This window comes from Cryptomeria japonica, chromosome 10 (genome assembly GCF_030272615.1).
Source record: "Cryptomeria japonica chromosome 10, Sugi_1.0, whole genome shotgun sequence".
In the NCBI taxonomy this organism is placed as follows: domain Eukaryota; kingdom Viridiplantae; phylum Streptophyta; class Pinopsida; order Cupressales; family Cupressaceae; genus Cryptomeria; species Cryptomeria japonica.
Window position 1 is genome coordinate 516,793,216 of NC_081414.1, and position 9,527 is coordinate 516,802,742.

Consider the following 9,527-nt stretch of genomic DNA (forward strand, 5'->3'; position numbering starts at 1 on the left):
AGCTCCACCAAAAGTACTAAATGGGTTTTTAGGAATAAACTGAATGAGGATGGTCAAGTTGTAAGAAACAAGGCTAGATTGGTTTGTAAAGGATATTCTCAAATGGAAGGAATTGATTATGGTGAGACATTTGCACTTGTAGCTAGAATTAAAGCTGTTAGACTATTTCTTGCCTAAACAGCTTATAAGAACTATAAGGTTTATCAAATGGATGTTAAATGTGCATTTTTGAATGGTGAACTTGAAGAAGAAGTATACATTGAACAACCTGATGGATTTTCACTGACAGATGATAAAGATATGGTTTGCAGATTGAAGAAAGCTTTATATGGATTGAAATAGGCTCCCACCGCTTTGTATGCAAAGTTGGATAAATATTTTTTGAAGCTTGGTTTTACTAAAGGCAGTGTTGATAGTAATTTATATTATAAGAGCACTGATAATGATATTCAGATTATTGAAGTATTTGTTGATTATATCATTTTTGGAGGAGAAGGTAAATTGTGCATGGAATTTTATAACAATATGAAGAATGCATTTGAAATGTCCATGATCAGTGAGATGAGATTTTTCTTAGGTTTGCAGATTACTCAAACTAACAAAGGTAGTTTTATCTATCAAAATAAGTATTTGAGGGAGTTGTTGAAGAATTTTGGTATGGATAATTCCAAACCGGTAAGTACTCCTATGGTGACAAGTGAGAAATTATCTCACAAGGATACTTCTACACTGGTAAATCTGACAAGCTATAAGTCTATGATTGGTGGTCTATTATATCTAACTCAGACTAGACCAGATATTATGAATGCAATTAGTATTGTTTCAAGACATCAAAGAAATCCTAAAGAAAATCATGAATGTGCAGTAAAGAGGATATTCGGGTATTTGCAAGGAACAACAGAATATGGTTTATGTTATTTTAAAAATGATGATTTCACTTTATGTGCATATACTGACTCAGATTGGGCAGGATATATTGATGAGATGAAGAGCACTTTTGGTGGAGCTTTCTTTCTTGGAAAGAAACTGGTTTCATGGATCAACAAAAAACAATCATGCATTTCTTTATCTACTACAAAAGCTGAGTATGTTGTAACAACAACTAATTGCACTCAAGTCTTGTGGATGAAGAAACTGTTGAAGGATATCAGGGTAGATTGTAGTGAACCGGTAGTTATCTATTGTTATAACTCTATAGCTATTGACATGTCTAAGATTCTTGTATTTCACTCTAAGACTAAGCATATATCAATAAAGTATAACTTTCTGAAGGACAAGGCAGAAGCAAAGGAAGTCAAATTGGTTTATGTGAACACTAAAGAACAGATTGCAGATATATTCACTAAACTGCTGTCTAAGGAATTATTTGAGTATTTGAGAGATAGGTTAGGGGTTTTTGCCCCTCTGGCAGAGACTTGATTGATGTAGTTTGTCATCTGTCCGACATGCATTATCAAAGATATTATTCATTCTGACACTGATGAGTGGTGCTACTGCTTAGGGGGAGTAGTCAGCTTTGAGATTCAGAGGTTTACATTATTGCTTTGACATTTTTTGTCAGATTTCTGACATTGATGTCAAAGGGGGAGAGATGTGAAAAAAATAAATACAAAACTTTATAGAGATATCATTCATAGGGGGAGAGTTATTGATATTCAGGAGATTATTGGCTGTCTTCCATAGGGGAAGACTTGTTTGGCATTTTTTTGGTACTTATATATTTTTCACATCTAGTGTTGCCATCAATTCCAAAGGGGGATATTATTGGCATAATTGGATGAATTGATTATGTGTTGCATTGATGTTTTGTCATTGATGTCAACACTAGCTATTATTGTTGGTTACCGACATACAAGTTTTGGTTACCGGTAGAAGATCTAGTGTTACCGACAGAAGAGACTATGGAATATGTTAAGTTACATGTGTTATGTTCTCTGGAGATTTTTTGGTCAGTTGATATTGACTTGGTAATCAGATACTATCATACATTCTGGTAAACCCTTACCAACACTGGTTTAAGGCTTTATCGATAGAGCTCGACCTGAGGAATCTTGACAGGATGCATAATTGGTGCTGGTGCAACTTCTAGATGGATTTGAGGATGTCAAAGGTGTTCTTTGATCATGGCTCAACTGCTTGAAGACATTGATTTGGCATGGTGGACCCAGAATAGGTCTAGTACCTATCTAGGTTATGGACCGGTATCATGATAATGTGTACTCTACACGTTATCAGGATGGTTCGAGATAATTTATGGATTTATTATTGTTGTTTTGGTCTTAAGCCGACATGGCATATCATTGTAATATGGATTTATGTAATGATATTATTGTAATATCTTTTAGGTGGCTGACCTAATTAGTTTAGGCCTTAGGGTTTGTATAAAATGATGTATGATCTCATTGTAGATCGTGGCATATGTGGAATGGAAATGGAAAAAGTGTTTGTTGCCTTGGAATGTAATATCATATGCGAAGGAGATTTGGTCAATCATAGGTGATCGAATTGAGATTAAGGAAGAGGTCAAAGGACTCTGGTATTGAGCTTAACCAGGACTGTAATCAGGCATGGTAGATGCTATCTCTAGTAGTTCACTCCATTGGATTGTTGTCCATTTATCTTGAGATGGTTGTAGCTTCTCTGTAGTCAGTGAGAATATTTTGTAATGAGCAATACGCTCTAGGTAGTGTGCCTTCCTGCATGTGCACGCCCCTCATTGTATCACATACTTTCTGCAAAAGTATCATCTGACTGTGGGTAGGCTTCCGACCATGGTTTTTACCTTTTTTGGGTTTTCCACGTACAAATCATGGTGTTATGTGGTATGGTTGGTTTGCATTGATTATCTGTTTAATTGTTAAGTTATGTTGTTTACCGGTATCTGTTCCTACCGACATCTGTATGTGCTTTACCAATACTTGATATGTTTAAAGGTTATTAAGTTGATTAAAAATTATAATCTATTAACAACTGATTCACCCCCCCCTCTTAGTTGTTCACTAGTTATTCTAACAATAATGTTAGGCCTAGTCTGAGTCAAATAAAGCAGACCTCCAATCATATATTTGTATCTTGTAGGATTTACTTGTGCAGAAACATCTTTTCTTGTCAATTTCCAACTTGTAACCATAGGAGTACTTATCTGTTGAGAATCTCCCATACCAAATTTCTTCAACAATTCCTTAGCATATTTAGTTTGAGAGATAAAAATACCTTTGTCAGTCTGAGTAATCTGCAAACCCAAGAAAAATTTCATCTCACCAATCATAGACATCTCAAATTCTTTCTCCATATTCTTAGAAAATTCTATGCTTAACTTATCTTCACCTCCAAAAATAATTTCATCAAAAATACTTCAACAATCAGTATATCATCATCATTGATTTTATAATATAAATTACTATCAACTCTGCGCTTAGTAAAACCAAGCTTCAAAAGATATTTATCCAACCTTGCGTACCAAGCTCTAGGTACTTGTTTCAATCCATATAAATCTTTCCTTAACCTGCAAACTGTTGGCATATGTGTAGAGTATGATGACATGATGATATTGTATGTTGTCATTGATGTCAATATGCTGAAGAGTAATCCAGTCGGTTGAAGTAAGAAACTTGCAAGAGAACTGGTATGATGTTGTGAACCGATATATGTTTGAAAAGTGAAGCGGTATGTTTGTCCGAGTGAACTGGTATGTTGGAATGAGAACTAGTATATGGAATTTTTTGTATCAAGGTTCCATATGGTATGACTAGCGGTTGGTAGTCTTAGCTTTAGGGTTTCCGGTTGAAGTGTTCTATGCCTCTATGATTAAACCGATGACATCGTGTGATGAGTTAGCATTGTAATGAAGAACAGATTATGTTGTCACATCAGCCTTGTGCACATGAAGTATCTTGCATGAAGGAGATTGATCCTATCTACCTCGAGAATTTGAGAAGTCTCTGTAAATGGTGGAGAATGTGTGATGGGTTATCAGCCTCCAAGAAGCGGTGAAGAACGAACGATGGAGAACATCTTGAGATCTATTCAAGACTGTTGTAATCAATGCAATATGTTCAGCGGTTAGGATCGAATTGACTGAATTGTTTAACCTAAATGTTTAGGGTTTAGGGTTTATGCTACCGACGTATCTATTTCCTATAAGGTCGATGTTGATTTTCATGTTGAGGTTGTTGGAAAATGTTGTGAGTGTATGTAAGTATAGAGATACGTGATTCTTGCCAGACCAGATAATAGATTAGATACCTGCAAAGTGTGATTGCAGAAGCAAAGAACTAAAGTGAATCTGCATTGGCATAGAAGTGCTATTACCAGATCATTGTAATACCTGTTGACCTCTAACCACTTCAATAGTTGTAAAATCCCTTAATAGGGTAGCTTTAATCGGCTTGCTGTAAATCCTTTAACATGGTGACTCAAAATCATTGAGTTCTTAAAATCCTCTAACAAGGTAACCTCTAATAGGTTTTAACCCTTAACCGGGTATTTTGGCCATCCCTTAACCGGTTGATCCCTAGCAGTATCGATTCCTAACAGAACCTATTGTAAAGTCTTTAACCGTACTAGGCTCCTAACAAAGCGGACTTCAAAAGGGTTCAAAGAACAACTTGTGGGTATTCATCCCCACCATGGTTTTTCCCAATTGGGTTTCCATGTGAAAAATATGTGTTATGTGTGATTCTTTTCATGTGATGCTTTGTTATTCTCTGTCAAGCGGTAAAGGATGTTGAACCAGTAAGTCTTTACATTTCTGATTGAAGTATTACTTGTGTATGCATATGGGTGAAGTGGAAATAAGATGTTAGATTGTGTGGAAAGCTGAGTTATTTGTTTATGTCTTCTACTGTGATGAACTGGTAGTAATCTGGCTTAGACCGATGTTATTGTTTGCCAGTAAAGTGTAGTGTTCTCAGTCAAACCGGTTCAAGGAAATGTGGTTTTCTCAGTACTGATTCACCCCCCCCTCTCAGTATTGGTTTGGTACTAACTGTTCATCATTGATTCATCACAAACCATATCTGTTTCATGTGATAGTGAAAAACCATCAGGTTGCTCAATATAAACTTCCTCATCAAGATCCCCATTCAAAAATGCACATTTAACATCCATCTGATAAACCTTATAGTTTTTATAAGCAGCATAGACAAGAAATAATCTTACAACTTCAATCCTAGCTATAGGTGCAAAGGTCTCTCCATAATCAATTCCTTCCTTCCAAGAATATCCTTTATAAACCAATCTAGCCTTATTCCTTATAACTTGACCATCCTCATTCAATTTATTCCTAAAAACCCATTTAGTTCCAATAGCATTTTTATTTTTAGGCCAGGGAACCAAAGTCCATGTGCTATTTTTCTCAATCTGATCTAATTCTTCTTCCATAGCTTTTAACCAATGTTCATCTTTACATCCTTCAATTACTGATACCGATTCAACTTGTGAAATTAAAAATACCTCATTCGTTTCCATCCTTCTTCTTGTCATCACTCCATTTCTCTTATCCCTAATGATTTAATCTTCAAAATGATTCAATCTCACATACTTAGGAGTCTTCTGACTCTCTGTTCCTCTTCCTTGTTCTTCAGTCACTGTAGAGTTTTCTGATGTTGCCAGAGTAATTGGTTCAACTCTCTGTTCCGGTAAAGGTGCTACTAGTTCAGTTATAATCATTTCCACTGCTGGTTCCTTCTCATAAACTCTGATTTGACTTCTGTTCAGCTCATTTACTTTAACATTAGCACTTTCCACAATTCTCTGTAATCTCTTGTTATAACATCTATATGCTTTTCTTTCATTAGAATAACCAAGAAATATGCCATCATCACATCTAGGATCAAATTTCCCAATAGTATCATCTCTCCTAATATAACATTTACTACAAAAAATTATGAAATACTTAACTGTAGGTGTATTGCTAAACCATAATTCATAAGGTGTCTTACCAGTTTCTCCTTTGATATGTACTCTGTTGAATGTATAGACTGTCGTGCCCACACTTTTGGGCAATAACAAAACAACAAATTTTTTTTTGAACAACAAAAACTCACAAAATAATCTACATTTAAAGTAGAATCAAATAAGTTTTGTCTTAACTAGGATGTAAATACAATTGTTTTCTAAAGTTGGATTAATTAACTAACTCAAATAAGCAACATTAATTAATGAAGATCAATTATTCCCAAGAGGGTTATCGCAATTTAATTAGTTAATTTAATTAACCTAATTAAATTTCCGCTAATTAAAGTCGAGGGGTATTTAAATATCTCAATTGCATTTAAGACATCCCAGGCCAAAACAATGATAATGCTATCTTAAATTTAAAATTAATTGATTGGGCACATGCAAATTCGTTATTTAAATTTAACCAATAAGGTTACAAATTCAATAATGTTATTTGCCAAATAAATCTAAATTATACTATAGCCAATTTTAATTTCCCCTAAACCTTCAAATTTTGACTATTAAATAATTTGGCCAAAATTGGCCTTATAGGCTAAAAGTTCATATAACATAATTAATAATTTTCATTTACAAATTTCCCCAAATTAAATTTAACTTAACGTCTATATTTAATTGAATATATAAAAATAACTATATAGTTTCCCTAGTTAAATAAATTAAATCAATTATGCGATTAATGTAACTATATAACATTAATCTCCATTTTAAATCCTATATATATATATATATAAACTATATTATAATTAATTTTCTCCCTAACCAAATAAGGAGTTTTAAATCAATAACACATATACCTAAAATTTTGGGGGGGGGGAATTTTTTTTTTTAATTTTAAAAACAAATTTCCCCCTCTTCTTATTATAATTAATATTTTAACTTTCAAACCCTAATTAGGGTAGAGTTAATATCTTTCTTTTATTTAAAAAAAAATCAACCCTGTTATTTTATAATTTTCATATGCTAACCCTAATACTTGTCTTTTATTTGAATGCAAACCCTAATCTAGAATTGGATTAGGGTTGCATATTTTATCTAACTAAAATTTTAATCTTGTTGTATTGCCTTTATCCTAACCCAAAACTAGGTTACGGTTTTTTTTTTTTGAATGTGTGTGTGTTGTGCATGTGTTGCAGGGTACAGTGGCCATGGAGGCGGTGACTGAATGGAGACAAGGCGACATTGGGTCGAAGCCACCCAAAGGAGAGCCGCGGGGGGGGGGAGTTTCTTTGTAAGTGGCGGCGGGTAACACGGGGCTCCCCATAGGGGTCGGCTGCAGCCGAGCCCTGCAGGTCACGACCCACAGTGTGGTTGCTGCCGCCACTGTGGGATGCCGCCCACAGGGAATGATCGAAGCCGTTACCCCTGTGGGTTGCGGCCCACAGTGCGGCTGCCACAACGAGACGCCGCCCATAGGGAAGCCCTTTTTTTTTTTTTTTATAAAATAATATATATATATATATATATATATATATATATCAGTCTCTTAGGGTTAGAATCTTTTTTTTGATCTCTTTTCTTAAAAAGAAATTAAGACATTAACATGCAGGAGTGTTAAAAAAAAGTACAAATAACATTTAAATAGATATAGTTTTCTTTTTTTTCTTTGAAATGATTTATTTCAACATAAATCTATTAACTTATATTCTCAGTTTATTCCTAATATCAGACATTTAAACTAACCATTTTCTTTTCAAAATAACTTAGCATGAGAAGATATTTTGTTCTCATTGTTTAAGGCTAAATACGTATTTTCATTTTCTTTTCTAAAATGCCTTAAAACAGATAATACCAGAACTAACTTTTAGATTATTTTTCCTAGATTAATTTCTGCAATGTTTAAATAGGAAATAAAAGTGGCAGTAATAAATATGGCTGTAGTAGCATTGCTTTTCTTTTTAACTTCAATTAGATATCTATAGGGAAAAGTAAATTTACATTGTTCTACTTTAGCTTTCTGTTTTTTTTTGTTTTAAGCAGAAAAATGACAGTAAACAACAACATTTAAATATTACATGAAAAACACTTAGAATATTCTCATTTCTCTTTCTGCAATTCTTTTTCCTTTTTTTATATATAATTATAGAGATAAAAAGAATACAAAATTTAGTTAAATGACAGATTTAAATAAAATGCAGTTTTTAGATAAATGATAGATCTAAATCAAAGACAACAACATAATACATTTCCTTTCCTTTGCAATTTATACAAAACAAAGTTAACCAAATGCATTCTCTCTTTTTTTTTATTCATTTTAAATGATCCTTACATCAATAAAATACATCTTAAGGCACAGTCAATATTATAGATTTCTAAATCATTACAACAAAAAAACTCATTCCTTTCCCTTCTTTTCTTTTCAACAAAATAACATTACATTCTTTTTCTTTCTGCAACTAAAGTAAAATCTGCAACTCCTAGCTTTCTTTTCCAAGCAACCTGCATTCAAAACTTAAAGCTGTGACCATGGGGTGCTCACCTCCTAGCCTAGGCTCACTAGAAGCCACCCCCGAGCTTGGAGAACCAAGTCATAGATCGGTTACACTCAAGAAAACACAAACAAGCAAGGGGAAAAACTCAACAAACACATTCCTATCCCAAAGCTGAAACTTCATCACATAAAGTGATGTTTTACAAGGGTGGAAGTGGACCAAGTACCTTTGAGGAGAACTGCTAGATAATAAATCATAGCCAGCTCATGGCATCCAAGAACACAACAAAAATCATCTTAACCCTCACATCCTTATGACTCACAAGGCATACATGCCATTTTTTCTCCCCTTATGATCCCCGAATGCATAAACAAGACTATGCAGCAAGGGTCACATACACAAACCCTTGAGATCACTCTCACAATGAGAGCCTCTCACTCTAAGGCTATCAAACACCTTCCACCCCCAAGACCATTTTGCCCTCCCAAGGGTAGGATGGCCTTGGATACTCCCAAAACACAATAAAATGCATAACAAAAATGGGAAAATAATCACATAAAAACTTTCACAAATACAATGCAAGGAAGGATACAACATTTACATTCATGCATTCTTACAAATAGATTTCAAACATACAAGTAAGAAAATGCACCAACCTTGAATCTGCCAAGGGGTATTCTAGGGATAGCTTGGAGAGGAGCAGCCCAATTCCACAAATCTTTTCTACAACACTTAGCCAAAATTCCTATTCTAAAACTGTTTTTTCTTCCAAAATTGTCAAAATCTCCAAAGATGGAGAGTGGGTGATTAAATTACTAAGCCTCAATCTCTACCCTAAGAAGGATTCTCTCACTCCTTCCAACCTCTTGGATAGAGTGAGAGACTCCCATTGGTTGGTCTTCCCTAGGTCTTACACACTCCCTAACCAAGGCACCTCAAGAAGAGGAATGAAATGGGGAAGATGAATAACACCAACCAAGAAGGTTATCTAACCAAGGATGACACTCCTAAAGATGAAATTCGACCATCTAGGAAAACCCACTTTTTTGGGTGGTTAAACAAGCCCTAGGGGAAAGACACATGGTCAAATTTGGCCTTCACCCATAGGTACCCCATGAGGACCAATAAAAATGCCCC